This window comes from Grus americana, chromosome 3, assembly GCF_028858705.1.
Source record: "Grus americana isolate bGruAme1 chromosome 3, bGruAme1.mat, whole genome shotgun sequence".
In the NCBI taxonomy this organism is placed as follows: Eukaryota; Metazoa; Chordata; class Aves; order Gruiformes; family Gruidae; genus Grus; species Grus americana.
The window spans coordinates 112,838,588-112,860,123 of NC_072854.1; the positions used below are offsets into that span (position 1 = coordinate 112,838,588).

Genomic DNA, 21,536 nt, shown 5'->3' on the forward strand with positions numbered 1-21,536 from the left:
GATGCACCCATAGTCATGAGCCTGATCTCTGTCCTAGAGCTTGGTTGTCACCTGTATCTTCTGGATTTTTTTTCTTCATATTTCATAGCCTTTCACATTGCTAGGTTGAATCTTTTTTTTCTTGCAAGAAGAGTTAAAGCACATATCTTATGTTTCCTCTGTCAATGAAATGTGTGCGCGTTTGGGGTTTATTATGTTTTGCACATGTTCAATTGCAGAATTTTTGCATCCTGCAGCATCACCAAAAGTGAGCTTGGACTTGCTGTCAAATTGGGACATTGCAGAGGGAGGCAGAAGCAGTGCTGACAGAAATGCAAATGGTAGATGAGTCTCAAGTTTCAGGTTATCTCTAGAATTGCTGGAATAATTTGTACTTTCTACATGGCAGTTACAAGCAGTCAGAGGGGCTGACAGAAGCAATTGCATTAAGCCTACTAACTCTTGCTAATACTGTGAGCCAGAGGGATTGTAGTGTTGTCTGACTGAGGCTTAAGCCAGGTGTTTAATATCAGGTACTTAAGTTGAAGCTTTGAAAGATGATGTAAACAAGAAGGAAGGGAAAATACCCAGTTTTATTTCTTGGAGTTTGGAAAATGCCAGAAGACTGCTGTGCTCTGAATTATTGTCAGCCCTTATAAAGTGGTTCTGAGGACTACTCACTCCAGAAGGTCTAGTTTTATGTTTTTATTGCCTGTTGTGCTGAAGCAGCTCAGGCCACTTGTTAACAGAGAACAAGGTATTTATGTTGCACACAGCACGCATGCTGCTCTGAAACCAATGTGTGTAGTCTTCAAAGATCTCCAATGTGTCATTCCCTCAAATGGAAAAACTTGGGGAATCAATCACGGTGGCGGTTCAAGGATCTGCCTTATGGTACCTGCACAGCTCAGCTTTGCTAGATGCCAAGCCTGCGCCAGATGTCCCAGCTGCTCTGGTGTCCCTTGGAGATCTTCCATTCATAAGATTGAGCTGGATTGAATTTACTTAGGCTTGCAATCCTGTTGCCAGAAAGCAGAATAACTGGCTGTCATCCAGGTGCTAGAAGGGCTTTGCTGTCTGAATTTTCTGAGTATGGTGGTCTCCGGTGACACGGATTTGTGGAGTTGCTGTGGCAACCTGCATAGGTCCCCTCAAGCCCCAGCCCGGTTCCTGGCTTCCCAATGAGCTTTGCTATTCATCCCGCTTGTGAGAGGGGGAGTGGGGGCTGGGCCTTGGGGCAGTTTGCCCACTGGATGAGCAAAGCAGCCTCTGAAGGGGCAGGGGCAGAGACCACCGCCTTCCCAGAGAGCATGCAGAGAGCTGCAGTGCCCTGCCTGCCTTCCCTCCCTCTGGCTGGGCAGATTAGCGAGAGCTGCTGCCTCTCTCCAACCTCCCTGCTGCCTTTGCTTGCTTATTCCTGCCATAGTTAAATGGGTTTGTTGTCTCCTGGGCTTAATGCATTTAGGTCAGAGTGAGTTAAGCCACAATTTAAACTGAGCTTTTTGGAAGAGATTTGAAAACTTGTGCTGTTTTCATTTTAGATGAAAAAATATTGGTAACTTAAGCAGAAATACGGCTCTTAAAACAGTGCTCGCTGCAAGGGAGCTAATTGCTCTGAAGTTTGTTTGAGTGGAGTGTAGTTCAAACAGGACCTTGAGCTAAGCCCTTGAAGGCAGAATTTTTAAAGCTGCCAATGTAATTTAGGACCTAATGCTTCCCAGCTGAGGTCCTCCCTGAAGCATGCAGCCTGTGCAGAACCATCCCCTTCACTCCTGTGAGTTCAGTGTGCAGCATGGTTGGCTCCACGTACTCACAAATCTTCTGAAGCTCTAACGCCTTCTCATGAGGATGCTCACAAGGCCTTGGGTGGGTATCTCTTTGAGCGTGACAATGTGAATCACCAGGGAGAAAATGAAACTTCCCATTTTATGTGGATGTTTTCTAACAGATAAGAAGCTACTTAATTAAATGGTAGACACAGCTATAATACAGGGAAATTAAGGGTTGGAGAGAGATAAAAGTCTCTTTGTTTCTTTTAAATCAAATTTTAAACATATCCTTATTATTATGCATCGTGGTGTATTATATGCATATCTGGATTGAAATTTTCTCATCTTCTCTTCAGGATCTGACCACCCATCCCAGTGTAATAGTCTTGTTTTCATGTTTCTTGTGAGGTGCCCAGCACAGCTGTGTACTTAATGTTCAGGTCAAGCTAAACACACAGTGTTCATCAAAAGCTGTTCCACTTTTTAACTTTCAATCCAGCAGGTTCTGCATAACTGATGTCTGTTTATGAATCTTGATTCAAGTATAAAGCACATAGTTTTCTCCTGTTTCTGTGAAGTTTAACAGCAATTGTGGAGAAAAACCTAAGCTTAGTGAAATGCTGTTTGGAGTTCTAAGACAGCAAGAGTTGCGTATGTTTGGGGCTTTATATGCAGTTGAATACGCACTTGAGTCATGATGATAACAGTTTAGAGTCGAAGGTGCTTTACTGCGGACATCAGAAGTATCAGCTCCTCTTGGTGTCTTAGGGAAGCTGGAAACATTGAAGCATTTGGACCTGACCCTTTAGTTCCCGTCACACCTCTCAGTGATACACATCAGGGGCTGGAAGATGTAGAACTCGTGGAATGGCGTTGGCTAATCAGCTGGATATAATGCCTGTTGAGATGCACAGGATTATTTTATCTCATGTACCCAGCAGATGAAGCTGATAGAGCCAAATGTGGTCACGGACATTGCAAAGTTTCTTCTGCAGCTTCTGAGGATTCACTAACCTCAACATAATAGTGGCAGGTCAATTTTTGTCTAGGAGGAAGGTTGATGTCAGCATCCCTACCCTTAGCTACCTTATTTGTGCTGGATCACCTCAACCCTTTGCATGTTTTAGGTGTGCTGGTAAATTGTTCTTTCTTGTAATATAGATATTATTCTGAGTCTAGATTGTTGCCAGATGGACATGAGTGTCTGATCATTTTGTGGCGCATGGTCACTGCAGTAGTGATGCCCTTTATACAGTCCAAGCCACACAGTTCACTTAAAGTAACTTTTAACTTAGCTTTACACAGCCTTGAGCCTTGAGATGTTCTGGGTATTGTATGTGTGTGATAAAAATAACAGAGAAGCAAATATGTGATTGGGACTTGAATTCTTGCAGAGCTGTTAGTGATCTCAGAAACCACAGGAGTGTCATGTTACTCAGTTCCCAGATGAAGATGCCTTGTAATGCCTGCATGAAATGTTCCAGCACGCTATAAACATGGAGCCTGGATGCTGCAGAGGCCATACATGGTTAGAGAAGAGCTGTTTATTGAATGGTAGCACAAGTTCTGATATTCAGTCTGGACACAAGACTGTGCATGCTGTGTCTGTACAGTTAACACACTGTGTGAAGAGGGGGTGTGGAGGGGGAGCTCTTGCACATTTGAGTTGGGTTTGCAGTCCACCTTGTGTCTCCTGGGTATATCACAAACATACCTGAGTGTCCATTCCCAAACTCCTGTGGGGGTAATGACAAATTTAATAGACTAAGGGGCAGGGGGTGATGCTGGGGGCACAGAAGTGCTGTTACTTGTTTCTGCTTTTGCTATTTCAGAGTCATCTTAAATATGTGTTACATCCCATTGCGTTCTGCCTCTTACTTGCCAAGGCTGGTTGCCTTAGTCACCAGGGCTTTGGTAACTAGGACAACAAGATTGAGTAGGCAAAGGTAGAAATAATGGTAATAACTTTCTCAACTCTTTCTGAAATTGGCTTGTATGAACCAATGTCATGCATGTGGGTGACTTGTGTCAGCAGTCTGTTCTCCCTTTCTGCCTGACACATCCTGAAGTCCTACTGGCAGCACCACCCTAACAGAGCTGTGCGCTGTGCTCTCCTGCAACTGGAAACAAGCCCATCAGGGACACGTGAATGTTGCTGGCCACTTCCTTCCTGGAGCATGGCAACCTGTGCTGGGGCTGGAGCAGAGTCAAAGGGGCACCTAAGGCAAGCCCTCAGGGGCCAGCACTTGTGTGCCTGCCAACTTGGTGGCAGATCTTGAGTGGGAAGTGTCGGGGCAGCGTGTCTGCTGGCATGGGGACTCTGGCTTACAGTGCTGAGAGCAGCTGGTGGCTGCCATAAAGTCAATGTCTTCCATAGACGTGGTCCTCTTCTCAAATAGTTATCTATTTGTTGATTTGTTTGCTTACCGTCAGGCTGAGGAAGTCCGGGAGATAGCAATTGGTGTCCTGTCTTCCTGTGTCTCATTGCTCAGGTGACTGGCTTTTGGATACTGTTTACGCTACGGGTATAGTTGGAGGTCAGCTTTTGATGCAGTTCTGCTTTGCTTTGAGAGCAGGCTGTTTCTATCCTACCAGGTAATCCCAAATCCTAACTTGGGGCAATGAAATTATATTTCCCAACCCACCTTTGAAATACGTTGCTCCTGGAAGCTTCTGTGGAGCTGCATCCTGCTGTGTCTGTGCTTTGTTACTAAGGCCTTTTCTGCAGTAACAAACCAACACTGTGTTCTCTCCTGTGGAAAGCCCTCAGCTCCATGAATTTGTGCTAGCAAGTGCTAGTATCCCTCACTGCTCTGTGCATTGGTTTCCTTCTTTCTCTTTTGTTTTCTCTCAGCTGAACATGACAGGGAGCTGCAGTGAGCACAGTCAAGGGATTACCTGGCAGCACAAGCCTGTTTTTTGTGGGCATCCAATGCAAGCTTAACAGACTCTCTTGAACACTTTAAGACAAAATTAGTCACCGTCCCCATTAAAACTGAACCTCCAACCAGCCCAGGTCAGGAACTTGGCAGGATCTGAGGGTTTCAGCACCGTTTGGAAGAAGGGCCTCTGCAAAGACTGTGCTTGGAGTGGTAGGGGAATACATGTGCAGGGCAGGAAATGGTAATAGCTGTGGAAGGTTGCCACTGCAGTGTGCTTGCAAACATCAGTCCTGTGCTGGTTTTGGCTGGGATAGAGTTAATTTTCTTCACAGTAGCTAGTATGGGTCTATGTTTTGGATTTGTGCTGAATGCAGTGTTGATAATAGAGGGATGTTTTAGTTATTGCTGAGCAGCGCTTACACAGAGCCAAGGCCTTTTCTGCTTCTCACACCACCCCACCGGTGAGTAGGCTGGAGGTGTGCAAGAATTTGGGAGGGGACCCAGCCAGGACAGCTGACCCCAACTGACCAAAGGGGTGTTCAATACCGTATGATGTCATGCTCAGCCTATAAAGCTGGGGGGAAGAAGAAGGAAGGGGGAAACATGTTAGGGGTGATGGCATTTGTCTTCCCAAGTAACCATTACACGTGATGGAGCCCTGGAGATGGCTGAGCACCTGCCTGCCCATGGGAAGTGGTGAATGAATTCCTTGTCTTGCTTTGCTTATTAAACTGTCTTTATCTCAACGCAGGAGTTTTCTCACTTTTACTCTTCTGATTCTCTCCCCCATCCCACTGGGGCGGGAGTGAATGTGGCTACTTAGTTGCTGGCTGGGGTTAAACCATGACAGTCCTTTTTGGTGCTCAATGTTGGGCTCAAACCCATAACCTTGAGATTAAGAGTCTCATGCTCTACCCCTTGTTTCCGGCCAGGCAAGGGGAGGAGTTAACATTGCAATGTTAAACCCTGTAACCTGGCCCAAAGGGACCAGGGGTGGAGGTTGTAATGGAAATACCTTTAAATTGTTGTAACCAAGGGTTCGAGTTACATATTATAGGAATTATTATAGCAGGACCCACCTGAACCAATGGAGAACAAGCCTTACAAGAAGTAGTGCAAGTGCAGCAGTGACCCCACCTGAGCTGGCTTTGGTGCCCAGTAATTCCACGCTACACACCACCTCTCCTGTCCTGAGTGACCACCATAACAGATGGAGCCCAAAGTCATGGACATTTTAGAGGTATGGCCCATAGACTAAGGGAATGATACCTGTGTGTACATATCAAAAGACAGGAAAAGTGATGGTGATTAATTGGAATGTATTGGGAAGTGTAGGACCTGGGCATGACATAGGTGGTATGGAATAAGGGGTGGATACTGTCCTGGTTTTGGCTGAGATAGAGTTAATTTTTTTTTCTACTAGCTGGTATAGTGCTGTGTTTTGGATTTAGTATGAGAATAATGTTGATAACACACTGATGGTTTTACTTGTTGCTAGGTAGTTGCAGTGTCTACACTAAGTCAAGGACTCTTCAGCTTCTCAAACCCTGCCAGGTGCACAAGAAGCTGGGAGAGCACAGCCAGGACAGCTGACCCAGACTGGCCAAAGGGATATTCCCTGCCATATAACGTGATATAACGTCCGCGTATATGACTGGGGAAGCTAGCCAGTAGGTGGAATCACTGCTCAGAAATAAACTGGACATTGGGTGGTTGTTGTTTTCCTTCTGTGTGTGGTGAGCAATTGCATTTGTGCATCACTCATTTATTATTATTACTATTATTATTATTTTCCTCTTCCTTTGTTATCCTATTAAACTGTCTTTATCTCAACCCACAAGTTTCTTTTTTTTTTCTTCATTCTCCTCCCCATCCCCTTGGGTGGTGCTTAGCTGCCGGCTGGGGCAAAACCATGACAAGTCCACACTCTAGTAATGAATCCTGCTGCTTGAAGAGAAGAAAGCAGCCTAGACTGGTGTGTTTCTGCAAAAGGAACTTTGTAATCACTCTGCCTTTGATTTGGATTTCGTTTAGATTTTGAGCTAGATGCTCAAAATTTGTTACTTTTCATGTTAGAATGCAATACCCAAGCATTAGTGTGTACACCAGCCTTCCTTCTAATTCCCTGGCTATAGATCTGTAATCAGACACCCATGACCAAGACTCCCTTCTTCTGTGTCACAGTGCAAATTTGGGATCATCCCGCAGTGCATGGAGAAGGGCTGGAGGAACAGCCCCTTTAGGAGCAGTGGGCTTCAGGGACTGCAGTATGTCTGTCTTTTGCTCAGCCACAAAAAAGGGGAATAGTTTGGGTTGCTTTGCTCACCTGGCAAGGATTAAAAGAAATTCCATTGCCAGCTGTGGTTAGACAAAACTGTCTGCAAGAAACCTGCTCCTGATGTCTCATTTGGCTGTAACCATGTTTGCTCCTTGATTTGGGACACATGATCTCTGAGGTTGAACACCAGGGTTTTGTGTGGCCATGGCCTGGCTCGGAGAGGGTGTCCCATGCTGCTGAGCCTTGCCAATGGCTCCCTCAGAGAGGTCTCCAACCATGCAGGGGAGGAAGTGGAGGGTTTGTGCTGATGTGATGGGAGCAGTGTTGGCCTCTTCCTTGCCAGAGGAGTGCATGTGTGTAGTGGGGCACAGGAAATTGTAGATCAGAAGTGTCAGCAATAGGCTAACTCTGAGTTATTTCTGAATTGGTCATGGGGTCTAGTGAGTGGCTGAACCCTCCCCAAGATATCCATGCAGCCTAATGAAAAGCTTAAGTTAAGGATCTGAGTCTTAAAAATAACTATTCTGATGGGATCCCTTTTACAAACAGCACCTAGACCAGGGCTGCAGAGGATGCTTCTGCTGTGGATATAGCTTCTGGTTTGAGCAAGTATCCCCGTATCTACTTTTAAGAACGGTGGCTCATGATTTAGATAATGTGTGTTTTTTTAACTTCTGCAGTCTTACCTACTGCTTTTATTTATCACTACTCACCCTTTGGATACAGACTCTGAAAGTCTTCTACAGGCCCAGGAGCATGCTGAGACCTTGACAGTGTTCTTGAGTAGAGGTGGTGTACCTGGACTTGCAGCTGTCGAGTGTTGTGCAGGTCCAGTGGTTATATGCTGTTGACCTACTGTGAAATCAGTTGGTTACCAACAGCAGGGTGCTAGACTGAAGGTGGGTGCTGTGGGTGACCTCTGAGGAGTGACTGCAGATCTAAGGGTGCCCTCAGTGCATTGCTCTGCTTGTGGCTCTTCAGGGAGGACTCTGGAGAGCAGCGCTGGGGAGAGATGTCCTGCCACCTCTGTTACCAAGGAAACAGTGGCTGCATTTCACAGCTGCTGAAGATTTTTTTTATTCCAGAGTGAAATATTAATTTCCAGACTGGAGCTGCATCAAGCTTCTTGAGCATGAGCATGGTGATCTGTTTGGTTGTGCCTGCCCTCTTGGCTGAGTTGCAGGCAAATCTCAGATGTGAGTTTTCTGATGCTTTGGATCTCTGTCCAGCAGCTTTTTAAGTATCTGAGGATGCTGAGATTTCAGGCTGGCTGCAGTACTTTGAGAGGGCATTGGAAACAAGTCTTGGAAGTTCATCCCTTTCTGCTGAGCTCAGCTGGCTGTCTCTACCTATCTGCCTTTTTTCCAAGAGCCCATTCATTGGCTGTGCATGTTGTGTGTGTACATGGAGGTCCACAATAGATTACTCTGGTGAGGAGTAGCAGCAGTGGTCTATGGCAAGAGCTGCAAATGTTCTTATAACAAAGACGTGGTTGAGCAGTATCTCACAGTAATGCATTGTTTTATTGACCACAAATATTGGAGTCATCAATGTGAGGAGATTCTGTCTGCTTTAACTGAGCATGAGATCGTACTGTGTTTGATTCAAGACGTCTGGGGATAACTTTCCCTAGGGTCTGGTTGTCTTCTCTGACTTGTACTGGGGAGGGTACACTTGTGGTTGAGCAGCTTGCTACTGACTGGTAATTTTAGGGAAGCCATAGATTCAAGAATTGAGAAGTGTTTTGGAGCATGTTCTCATTGGGGCATCTTCTGGTCATTCTGAGCCCTTGTCTGTTCTGTGAGTCCTTCACTAAGATCACCTCCTAAGGTGAATCTGCAGGCTTTTCTTGCTCAGATGCCTCATTAAGGACCTGTCTACCAAAGGAAAACAGGCTGAGCAGTCATGACTTGGCAGAGGGGCAGTTAAAGCTGTCTGACAACATAAGTCAAAGTATCATTTTCAGGAAGAGCCCTGAGTCTTGCACTCTGCATGTCTGCAGAAAAGGTGCACTGTTCCCAGGGTTGTGCGTGGTGCCTCCTGCATGTGCTGGGGAAGCAGCTACTAGTGCAGATATTGTGGAGGCAGCTGGTAGGTAGAAAGCTGGCAAAAAGACCTTCTGTCTGCTGTCTCAATTGCTAGGGGAGCAGTGCTCAAGGGCTCTGCTCTGTCAATCCTTTTGCCGGGAGCAGCCCCCTGTGTTCCCCCCACCCCATCTCCAACTGCTGGGATTTTAATGTGGTGCCTGTAAGTGACAACAGTGGAGGCCGGCATGGCAGCATGTACATGACAGAGGGCACTGAGTGCTGCAGCATCAGCACTATGGCTCTCTCCTGCTGTGGCCCTTCATTCAGCTGTCCCACAAGGGTGGCATGCTATGGCAGTCTTTGCACATCAGCAGCTGAATGTTCCTGTGGGAACTCTGAAGGCCTTCTTGGAGGAAGGAAGGAGAGGATGTCTGGTGTAGCTGTGCGTGTTCTGGGGAAGCTCTCTGCTGAAGAGTCTCTGTGTTAGTGTTACTTCCTCCCACATTTCTGGGAGCTGTATAGGTTCAGTAGTGTGTCTGACACTTTTCAGAGGCTGCCAAGCTCTGTTTGCTCTTTCCCTCTCTCTTTATGGCTAGAGAAATGGGAGGCTTGAGACAAAGTAACTTCAGTAAATTTAGCATCAATGACTGTTTCTTTGCCTGTCCCTTCTGATGTGGGGCTAGTGCATCGACTGAAGTTGTTTTCAGGGGAGGATTTTCCATCTGAGGATGAATAGCCTTGAGAATCACTGTGACGAATCAAGATTGGTTTGTCATCCCTTCTCATCCCTTGGTTGCAAAGCATGGTGGATTTGCTATCTTTGTTCTGGTGGACAAGGTGGTACTAACAGCTCAGCCTCACACAAAAATGTTGGACACTGCATGGGCAGCGTCATACAATTGAAGCTGGGATGCCAGTCATTTACTAAGAAACTCTGCTCCAAGAATGAAGGATTCTTTTATTTAAATAGCTTTGTATTTCTTGATTTAGAAGATGAAGTCCCGCTTGCAAAAGGGGTTGGGGTGTTTCAATAGAAGAAGAATGGATGTACATAACCACTGTTAGGGAAGTTTGAAACAAGAACATTAAATAAGGCTGGATTAAAGGTACACATGTAGCCTTGCTGTAGTTCTGCTGTTTTCTTAGCCTTGACAATTTGAATCAATGACCTTTATTTTAATGCAATTTAAGACTGTGGAGTCTTTGACTAAATGGAAAAAAAAATCTGAGTAAGTATCCTGCTATGTGACATTAGCTTGATATCTGCATGATCACTGCTTGGGTTAGGGTGGACCTAAGAACGTGAGTATGGCTGTACTGTTTTGGTCTAGAACTGCCTTAGCCCTGAGTCCTGACTATGGCTGACAGGACGTTTACGGAAAGAGCATAAGAAGGGCAAGCATGGCCCCCTGGCTCTGAAGGTGAACAGCTTGGGTGCTTCCTTGGCTGGAACCTTTCTCTGTAGTGGGTGCATTGGAAAAGCCTTTTACAGCTTGAAGTGGTGGCAGAAAAACTTATGGAAAAAATATGGAGAAAGCCTGAACAAGTAGCCCAGGACTAGATTCACAGGAGCAGTCTGGACAGATACCAGTCTGTAATAGCTGGACTACTTACTGCAATATATAGCCTCTTGCTTCAGCTAGTGTCTCTCCCCGGAGACTGGAAGTGGCTGATGGGAAGCCTACACTTTTCTGAGGGTTTTAAGGGAGATTTGAGAAACTGTAGACTAGTAAGCATCAAGTACATTCGTAGAAGCTAAAGAACAGAGATGGTGGAGCACATAGATAGATACGATGTTGGTGTAGGGGCCCTTTTGTAAAAAGACTTGCCTCTCAGATGTTTTGGAATTGTTGAGGCATAAGAACTGTTAGATCTAGTTGATAAACTACTTGGATTTCCAAAAGACCTTCAGCAAGGTTTCTCAGAGGAGCTTCTTAAAAAGCAAGGCTGCTGTGGAACAAAGGGGAAAGTCCTTACACAGATACATAATTGTTTAAATAAGTAGCAGGAATACATAGTCAGTTGTCATGGCGAAAGCTCACCAGTGGAGATCTGGAGGGATCTGCACTCAGGTGCGTGTTCAGTATAATCCTAAATAGAAATTTTCCTTCCTGTAGAAGATTGCTATGGCACTGAAGAACTCCAGCCCAGGGAGTGCCTGCTGAATGACCATCTTTCACACAAACACTCACACATACTTACTCGCTGCAGAGCTTTAGTTGCCTAAATTTTTAGGGAGGGTTTGTGACATTGTGCTAAGGTCTTGGATGTAGCTTAGGTTTGCATTTCAGGAATGCGAGCTGAGCTGTTCAGGCTCAATCTTATTTTTTTCTTTTTGACTTGAGACTGTTAACAATCTGACACATTTCTTCTTGGCAAAATATTGGTTTGGAGCCCTTGAAACTTTACAGAGATCTGCATGGGTAATTAAAGTAGGCATATTCCTTCATCCAGTTTCTTTTTGTGACGTACCGGATGATATGAGACTTCTTTCCTTTCCTTAGAAAGAGGAACATTGATGCTGAATCCTGGGGAAATCATCAAGCATGGTTTGAGGAGTACATTCTGATCAGACTCTGACAGAAACCATTGTGTGAGGTGCTCTGGCAGCTGGAGACAAGTGATTGAGCTTACTGTGGCAATGATCTGAACCAGCTGCAAATTTTGATGAGCTCTATTTTTTATTTTTTTTTAATATATATTCATGTCATATGCAATAGTGTAGTAGCAAGCATTTGATTCTATACCTATGCTCATGTCCCCAGTGCCTTGGCTGTTCAGGCATGTTTATGTATAAGCTCTGCCAGTTAGACCTTCTACTCTCCCATCTTAAGAAGCTGGCAGCGGTAGTTCATAGTGCAGTGGAAAGTAAGGAGGAAATAACTGGGAACAGAAAACATGTATTGTTCCAGACACTGGGAAAATGGAGCTCACTCATCAGCACTCTGCAATTCAGCTCTAATCCATGAAATGCGGAGTGCCTGCTCAGGCACCCAGGGCTGAGCTGGCACTGTGTTTGTTGCACAGGAGCTCTGGAGGCGTGCAAATCCACGTGCTGAAATGGGTCACATTTCAGACTCCACTCTCGCAGCTACTTTGGCTGCTAGGGCTGTATAGTGACCCTCTTACACTGCAAAAGTTTACCTCCGCTCTCAGAAATGAGAACCTGAAAACTGAAAGGGTGGAATGGTGAACCCACAGTTTACCTTGGTGACCTTCCCTCCAAGGTGGTTGCAGTTGCCTCTTGGCAGTCCTCTCGCCTGCATTTTGCCTGTGCAAGGATCCAGCCAATTCATAGAGGGCTCTGAGTATTTGAAGAGGGACAACAACATCATAACATCTGCTAGAGGGCTGATGGAGAAGGGAGAGCGAGTGCTGCTAGGCCTCTCTTTCTCTGACCTCTGTGTATGGAGTTGTGCACGAACAGTATGTATTTAAACTTTGCATGGGTAAACATAGGTATCTGTTCACATACAGAGCCCAGCTTGCATCAAGTGTTGCTAGCCCCTGTCTGCGCTGCAGTATACATAGATGTTCGGGTGGGCTTGCATTGGCGGTAAGGCTCAGGGGCTTCTGGTTCTCTCATGGTGTGGCTGTTCCTCATGGGAAGTGCCGGCTGCTCAGTCCCCTGCTCTTGAGGAGCTGCTTGCTCATTGGAATTCAGGGGAAGTAGCTGAAACTTCACTTCTTTTGGAAAAGTAGGTCAGGGAAATCTGCCTGTCAGGAATGTCTGGAGGGAGAAAAGGGGATTTGATGAAGGCGATGAGAGCCCGACACAATCCACCTCCATCTGTTTTTATTGAAGAGATTTGTGGCATGAATGTAAATCATAAAGGCTTCTATAAAAATATCAGCTCCTGCTAAAGTGGCATCTGGTGACCTGAGGTGCAAGTCCAAAGTGGGACCTTTGGGTCCAACTTCTCTGTGATCTTGGGCATCTCACTTTCCCTTTCTGTACCCTGCCTTCTCATCCGAAACAAGGAGAAGTGCTGGGGGGTGTTGAGGAGGTGTGACGGAATGACCAGCAGCTCTGCCAAGTTGTGCAGTGCGATGAGAGGATGAGGTGAATCGTCCAAGCTCTAGTGATCCATTATAGTAGCAAAACTTAAGAGATGCATAGACAGCTGTGTTTTGGCTAGCTGCTTTTTATCTGGAGGCAAAGAGCTGGAGGGGTGGTGTGTGTGTAGAAGGATTGCTGTTGCTTGTCTTCCACTGCAGCAGTGGAAGGGAAATTTGGTCAGCCAAAGAAATGCCGGGTCTGGTTCAGATCAGGCTCAACGGGAGCTGAGCACTACTGTCCAACTTCTGGCAACCTGGCTGGCTTGAGTAGCTCTTGTTTGCACCCCTCATTGTCCCAATAGGAGTGTTTTGGGCCTGCTCCAAATGGGTCTCTTGCCTCTTACCTGAGAGATCTTCAAAGATGTGCAATTGCTGCTGCAGGACTCCTGTTGGATGAGTGCTCTGGTGGGAGGAACTTTTACCACTGCACCCTGATCTGCCTTCCCTCAGCAACTGCACATTCCAGAGCAGCCTGCAGTCGGAGCGGTTTGCAGCAAGTTGTCCTTCCTTCCCACATCCATCTTGTTTTCATGGCTGTGTGTCACATGCTGGAGACAGAGCAGTGCCTGGAAAAGGGTCTTTGGGCATATGTTGCTCACAGTCTGGTACAGGCAGGCAAAGACTGGAACTTGACCATGGGCACGCTTGCATTTGCATGGGCTGTATTTGTGCATTGCTACTTGCAGGATGTACTTGCTTGAGCTTGCCATAGCAGGAAGTGAAGTGTGGACATGGACAAAGAGGATCTTATCCTGTGCCACTGGCTGGCAGAGTGACTTGCAGCCTGCAGAAGACATGGGGAAGTGTGGCATGGTATCCCTTGTGTGTCTGAGGCTTTGCTACCTTGGAGATGGGCTTTTTAACAGTCTTCTGGACTTGCAGGGTATGGACTGACAAGTCTTGGGAGGGCAACAGTGTGTCCTGCTATAAGCTTGTACTGTACCCAGGGCTCCTGTTTGACCACAGCGCAGTAGAACAAAAATGCTTTATTTTTAAGAATGACTGTACTTATAAGAGTATGTGCATAAGGCTGGACAGAGGACAAACCTTGTGAACAACAGCAGCCTCTTCTATTGTATTAGGTAGACCTGTCCTTGCATTGCTGAGGGCAATCAGCATTTAGGTGGGTCTAACTTGTCTCTTCCTCTTATTTGCAAATGCACATAGCTGGTAGCCAAGCAGGTGCTGAGTTTTCTAGCTGCCTCAAATATGAAAGAAATTTATTAAATGTTGCTGCTTCCAGTAGGTGCTGGTCTGCTTCCAAAATGGGAAAAGACAGTTTGCTTTATGTTAGTGAGGCAGGTCAGGTTTTCATGTACATTGATGGCTTTATACTATTCTCTGTGTATAGAATTGATTTTGTGTGGCATGAGCAAGAGTTTCTCATGCTGCCAATTCTTAGCCCAGTAACTAGTCTTTGAATATGGGAATAATATGTGCCAAGAAGACAACTTCAGTCTCCTGCTCTGCCAGTGCTTTGGGACTGAAGTCCAAATCTAGATCAAAAGCACTAAATGTGAGTGTCTTAAAATGCCAGACGCAGCTGGGGGCATAAATTTCAAGATGGAAGTGCCTCACCAGTTCATTCCATAAAGGCATGTCCCAGGGAGAGAGATTTGCTTCAGAAAACTCACTAGGACTTACGCTAAAAAAATAGGGCAAATGAAGAAAATCTTGTTTAGACTCAACAAGATCAATGCATCTTCATGTTAATTACTTTTGGCAACATGCATTCACCTGTGACTTTTGCCAGTGCAAATGCAATGCAGCTCAAGCCTCTTTGACAGATTTCAAGATCTGTATGCTGCTAATAGGAGTCCCCAGAGGCTTGGACAATAGTTGGATCCCTTGTCCCTTTTGGTGGTGAGAAGAAAAATACGCAAGGCTGTCAGAGAAACATAAGAAAGTTCCTTTCCTCAAAATGGGTCAGAGCTGGAGTAGCAAATGCTAATAGTAATGGTGCTGCTACTGCTAGCAGACTCCCTGGGGCTCTACTCCAGCCTTGTTTCTGGTTTCTTACATTCTGGAGCATCTCAGGTATCTAGAAAAAGCTTTATGTAGCTTCTCACAGAAGCAGACTGAAGTCAGAAATCCATCTCTGGAAAGTCCTTTACCACTTACCTATAGCACAGCTGTTGACAGCAGCATGGGCTCAGGATGGTCACCAAGGTAAAGTGTACCCAATCACATGCGAACTGCCTGCAGTCTTTCCTCCTGGAGCCCTATAAAAATTACAGGGTTATTCAGTGTATTTGTTACTAGCTTCCTTTTTTAAAACTGAGTGACTCACTTCATGTTTACTAGATTGAGAATTCACAAATACTTAATAGGCTTTTGTATGGAAATGAAAGTTCAGTTAAAATCTCCAAAGTCAGTCCCTTAAAATTGGCTCACTAAAATTACTTTGGATGTACTGGATTATAAGAACATTCATCTGAACATGTTTTGTATAGAAAGCCCAGTTAATTGGATGGAGGATTATTATTCCTGAGTAGTCAGAAACAAATAGATTTTGTTCAATGCCCTCCAAGAGATGGAGCTAGCAGATCTTATCATATACACTCTCCCCTTTTACTTGGAGGTTCAAAGAGGAAAATCAGCTTTCGGCTTTTTCAAGCTTCCAGTTGGGTTTCTCAACTCTGCAACTTGCCAATGAACCAAAGTGTTTCATTCCTGTTTGCTCACATTCCCATCCTGTCCTTGCTGTCATGATTCATCTCCTCTGATGGCATAGACCATGGATGGATGGTGGCCAGAAGCCCCTTTGACACTGAACGTGAGCTGGATCACTTGGGATATGTGGAATAATTAGGTCCAATTGTGTGCAGATGAAACAAAACAAATTTTGGAAAAAGCTCACAAAACCACTGTGCTGAACAAGGCTGGATGAATACATGCGGAGTATTCATTTTTGACTAGGGTATGGTCAGATCAGTTTGTGCCTTGTGACAGTACTGATGAGTTAGTTGCTTCTAATCAGGTAAATTTTGTCCCACAGCTAAGACATGCCTTGGCCCTGTGCTACAGATGCTTTGGCTGTTGTAATGTGAAGGATGGCAGGGTTGTATATGTTCTTGATGAGGGCATGAGTAACTTCAGTGGGGTCCAATTTTAACTGACCTGTACGTGCCTCTCTAATTACATGCTGATTCCTGTAAAACTGTATTTAAATTTGCCAATGCAATTTTAGTGCCTGTTAAAAAACCTAAACTAGTGCAGGCTTGGCATATACTCTTAGTCAGGTAGAAGCCAGCTGTAGATAGTGTGCAATGGGTGCAGCTGAACCTACTGTGGCAGTTTAAAATCGCACTGTGCACCCTCACGTGGGTGTTGACAAGAGAAGTTCTGGCAAGCAGTGCAGTAGTTGGTACTATTGTGGAACCTAGCAAGCTCCTCTGCCTTTCCAGTCAACAGCACTGCAGTGATTTCCTCTCTGGTTGAGTAGTGATGCTCTTTAGCCTTTCTAAAGCAAAAACCTCCTCCATCAATGGCTGATGCCTTGAAAGGGAGACCTTCAGACCTTCTTCCTTCTTTCAGTGTATAAACCTGTTTTAACTCTCCCTAGTTCAGTTCCTGGGCTGTCTTTCCCCCTTGTACAAAGCAGGGTTGGCTGCACTTCAGGTTTGTAAAGACCCATGTTGTTCTGTGTGGAATTGCTCACGACAATTGGTTATTCCCTTTAAACAAGCATCTTTAAGTGTAGGTGACATCAGAGGACCTCAGGGTGGTATATGCTTCTGTGGACAGGACCAAACTGTACTCCTGTTCCCTCAATGTGTCAATTATACTTGATACCGGAGCCAGCCCAAAATTGTTCTTCCAGACAGCATTGCTAGGGTTGCAGTGGGTGAGAGGTTCACTTAAGATTGGGTGGTACTTCCCTGTATCGTGATGTAGCTCTGGGGCATGCTGTGTTGACTGTGAGTGCTTCTTGGTGGGTAGCTGATGGTGCCTAGCTTTTTTATCTGCTGTAGGACACACTGGGCTGAATATGGGAATTCTGGAGATGCTGGGCTGCTGCTCTGGTGCAGGTGTTGGGGGAAAGCATGGTATATCTGCAGTGATGGATGGAAGAGTGGAACTGCTTCTCCTGTGTCAGGCTGGCCCATCCTCCCACCTGCCACTTACAATAAGGAACAATGGTGATGCTCTGATGTACAATCTCTGATTGATCTTTTATATCTTACACGAAGTAAGAGTAGGGCAATTGCACCCAAGGAATTGTGCTAACAAAAGACTTTCTGCTTTTGTACCTGGGTAGCAGCGCTCTTCAGCCTCCCTGAGGGAACAGCTTCCCCTGCCTCTTCTCTGTGTGTGATTATCCCGAGGAAGGGATTCACCTTTCCTTTGAACTGGCAGCCTATTTATAGCTGCAAACTAAGCACCAGTAAATACAACATGCTACTAACAGGTATGCTTTGGGGGCCTTGGCTTCTCTGGACTTGTGTTTTGTTCTTGTGTCTGCATATTGCTGTTCATGCCCTTGGCAAGTTGACTTGGTTTCATCTTTTAGATGCTTGCTTCTTGGCCCTGGGAACTGAAGATAGTGCGATCTAGCCAGGCTTCTGTTCTGCTGCTCAGGCATTAGGGTGGGTTGTCTGATGCTTTCACAGCATTGCTATTAAGGAACTGCCAGGTATTTCTGAACTAGGTTTTTCCTTTGAGTGATACCCTATTGGTCTGTCCAGATCCTAGGCCTTTGGTTAAGTTTGCTTCCCTGATGTTATTATCTGTTGACTTTTGTCCTTCTCTTAAAAATTGTAACTGGCTAGAATTTCACAGTCACTTGCAGTTTTATTGCCTGCCCTTCTTAACCATGTCCTCTGTTAGATAGAGTCAGATTCAGAGGTGTCCCCTCATGGCTGTTTTCAAAACTTTACAGTATTATTTTGGGCTTGAACTAGCTTTTATTTCTTTTATAGGCTTCTTTTATAGTTTTATCAGTGAACCAAAAAAAAGCCACATTTTTGTCTCTTCTGCTTCTGTTGGCTGATGCAGAGCTGCCTGTGGGCAGGTCCCAAGGTATGTGCACTGGCATATGTTTTTCTAACAGGCTGTGTAGAAGAGCTGGGGACGACTCATTTGAGAAACAATTAAGGGCCTCCTGTAGAAAATTCAGAGCTCTTAGAAAAGTAGGACATTGCATCTGAACATACAGGTTTGACTTGGCCAACACATGCCCAGATAAAGGGCATAAAGGAGTGCCTCTGTTGCACCAGGTGGCTTTGTGTACACCTATCGTGCAGGAAATCCTTCACTTCAGCCACAGATTCCCACGGGTTTGTGGGAAGGATTGTACAATAAACCACCTGCCCTCCAATTCCCGAGCTCTCCAATAGGCACGAAAGTTCTCTTTAAAGTATAAAAATGTGCTCTTTAAAATGTGCTTCAAAGAGAATAAGTGGTTAGTGGGGTGTTGAATTTTTCTTGTATGTTACGAATTCAAATTGTTTTAGCCAGGGTGTCTTTGGATGGCTGCATGTGCCCGGTGTGGCTGTGATACAGGATGTGGTGAGGAGGCACACTAAGTTATTCACAGACCCTTTGCTAGACAAAATGTCTGTCAAATAGTTCCTGGCTCTGCTTGCAGCTTGCTGAGATGCTGGATGGGCACAGTGATCCTTGGAAAGAATGTCCTGTTCCACTGGGACAGTGGCTGGAAGTGAGCAGCTCCAGGTGCATGGAGTGTCATCTGCTTAGTCTGTGTGCTGCTTGCTGGAGCCCCCAGGGCCCTGACAGCCTGTGAGTAACTGACACTGCTGAGCCCAAGCTGCAGCACCTTTGAGAGCAGGGACCACGCCTGCCGGGCAGCCTGGCAGCCTGCTGGGAAATCTTGTGGTGCCAGTGAGCATGAGTGACTGCAGGCAGCAGCTGCCTCCATGCTTTGCCTGGAGAGGTCCTCGAGGGGAAACTGCCTTTGCTCTGGCCCGCTGGAGCTCAGGCTGCTCCCTGGACACAGCTCTTCTACTTTTGCAGGGCAGCCAGTCCATGCTTCTCGATGCCTGCTCCCACACAGCCTGATGTTACAGGGGTGGACCTGAGCACAAGGCGCTATTCTATTGCTGGGGTTTTCTGGTAAACACCAAGGTACCCCTCAGCTAGGGATCTAGCATGAGCCATAGCAACATATACAGCCTTCTCCCTTCCACTCCTGCTGCATGGGTTGTGTGGCATCTCTGCCTCAGAAAAGCATGCGTGGTTGGGTAGAAAGAGCCCAGCAGCTTTGGATTGCAGTGACAAGATCGACGTCTCCACCAGAAGGGGCTATTTCTGAAGCTGGCTGACGAGGACAAGCAGTGCACAGTAGAGTGTTTGCAGGCGTCTCTATGCTAAAAGGAAAGCTGCTTTGTAGCACCAGGTAAACTGCAGCTCCTTGCCATGTGGTGTGTGAGATAGCTCTGGTATGTCTGTGACATAGGTTGGAGCGGCCAATAGAGTCTTTCTAGGCAGATCTCAGGGTTTCCATTCCACCCTCTGACCTTGCTGTTGACACTGAATGCACAGAGTGGTTGTTCTCTCGTGATTTTAACAACCGTCCTTTCATAGGTCCCCCACTTTTCAGACAAGGGTCGTTGTGTCATGTGGTCAGCACAGAGGCCTCACTGGTCTAGATCAGTGGGTTAAGAGACCCGCGTATCAGAGAGGTTAAAAACCCATTGGGAAAGTCCATGCAGAAAATTTAAGCTCACTTTTAGTCAGCCTGGATCCCTGTTGTGGTTTGACCCCAGCCACTAACTAAGCACCACAGAGCTGCTCACTCACCCCTCCTGCCCCTAAGGGGATGGGGAGGAGAATGGAACCCTCATAGGTTGAGATAAAAACAGTTTAATAGGATAACAAAGGAAGAGAATTATTATTATTATTATTATTATTATATTTATTTTTTTAAAAAAGTGACGCAGTTGCTCACCATGTGTGGAAGGAAAAAATCCCCAAAACCTGATGACCAGTCTGTTTCTGAGCAGTGATCCTGCCTCCCAGGTAGCTTCCCCAGTTATATACGGAGCATGACACTATATGGCAGGGAATATCTGTTTGGCCAGCCTAGGTCAGCTGTCCTGGCTGTGCTCTCCCAGCTTCTTGTGCACCTGGCAGGGTTTGAGAAGCTGAAAAGTCCTTGGCATAGTGTAAACACTGCAACTGCCTAGCAACAAGTAAAACCATCAGTGTGTTATCAACATTATTCTCATACTAAATCCAAAACACAGCACTATACTGGCTACTAGAAAGAGAATTAAGTCCATCTCAGCCAAAACCAGGACAATTCCTTTTGCTTCTGTCTGGGAAGTAGTCCACAGAGAGCCTGGAGTGATAGGTGAAAAGCAGTGCTTTGAGCAGCACTGCAGTATGAAGGTACAGGTGGGTACCAAATTACAAACTGTTTAAAAGGAAAAGATTTAAAGCAAAACTAGCGGGGGAAACTGTGAACAGAGACTGAATACATCTGGGAAGACAGCACAGCAACTTTGTTAAAATAGCAGTGTTCCAGCCTATGCGGATCCTGGGGATGATAGTACTAGGCCACGATGCTTTCGTAGGGCATTTTTCTGTTGTTGACTTTTTCTAGCACAGAGCAGCATGACCAGGCTGTAAAATGACATTATGAGGTGCCAGGTTTGTATCTGACTTGAATCAGACTAAATGTTAGCAGGAAAATAATTTTGTTGGAAACATGCAGTTCCCACGAGTATTTTAGTCCTTCCTCTTAGCTTTTGAATCCGTTGCGCAACTTCATTTAGTATTTATGGAAGAGTAGGAGAGAAGTTTAAAAACCACCTCACCTGGGTATAACAAGGGTGCAGGGAAGCCTCACAAGCAGCAAAATGTGTCAGTTCAAATTTTGAAGCTGCAGCCCCATCAGAGCGGAGAGCTGGGCATTCTCTGCCTTGTCATTGGCACCTGTTCCTTACGTTTTGCCTTAATGTGGTTATATTGCCTACTTGGGCAGGCTGGAGGCTTGTGGAGCAGAGCTATCCTGTGTGAGGGAGGCATTTAGTGCAGCTTTACAGGCAGGCATAAAGCTGTGATAAAGCAGTAGCAGCCTGGCTGGTAGCTGTGCTGGGTCCAGCACTGTGCCAGTGCCATCAGAGATGGAGCAGCTCTTCCCTGGAGTGGCTTGGCTCAGAAAGAAAGGGTTAATAGCACAGAGGAAAGCTGGATGTGGAGAAGGACGTAGCTTGCCTCAGTGAACAGTGGTACCTGCCTTAACTCTCTGTATTGGTAGGTTCAGTCCCTGCTGATTCACACTCTATATTGAATTCTGTCTGCAGAGAGGAGACTTGCTAGGAGGGAGGGGCAGGAATAGCCCCGCCAATGCTGACAGGCTGTAGTGGTTCCTGTTGCCCAGGTTCTGTGCTGGCTGCACACACAGGCAACGCTCATCCTGCATGGGAGTTTGTGGTGCTGGGTAGGTCTGGTGCCACAGTAGCAGCTGCTCTTTCCTCCCACAGTGGGACTAGCCACGCTGGCAGGGATGACCCCTGCAATCAGGGTAGGAAGGATGCGTATCTTGTGCATGATTTGCTCTCCAGGCTTACAAAGC

At 46.0% G+C, this 21,536-nt stretch overlaps 1 protein-coding gene and 1 long non-coding RNA gene across 6 annotated transcripts in view; one reads left to right on the plus strand and one right to left on the minus strand.

The window, feature by feature from the left end:
• The window catches only part of LOC129204397 (phosphofurin acidic cluster sorting protein 1-like), a 73,300-nt gene that overhangs the window by 18,842 nt on the left and 32,922 nt on the right, over positions 1-21,536 (plus strand). The gene's annotated exons all lie outside the window — the stretch shown is intronic.
• Positions 9,775-19,988, minus strand: LOC129204401 (uncharacterized). The gene is made up of 3 exons (XR_008576360.1): positions 19,905-19,988; positions 15,116-15,216; positions 9,775-9,993 (listed from the first exon to the last, which is right to left on the minus strand). It is a non-coding gene; the product is annotated as an uncharacterized LOC129204401 (long non-coding RNA).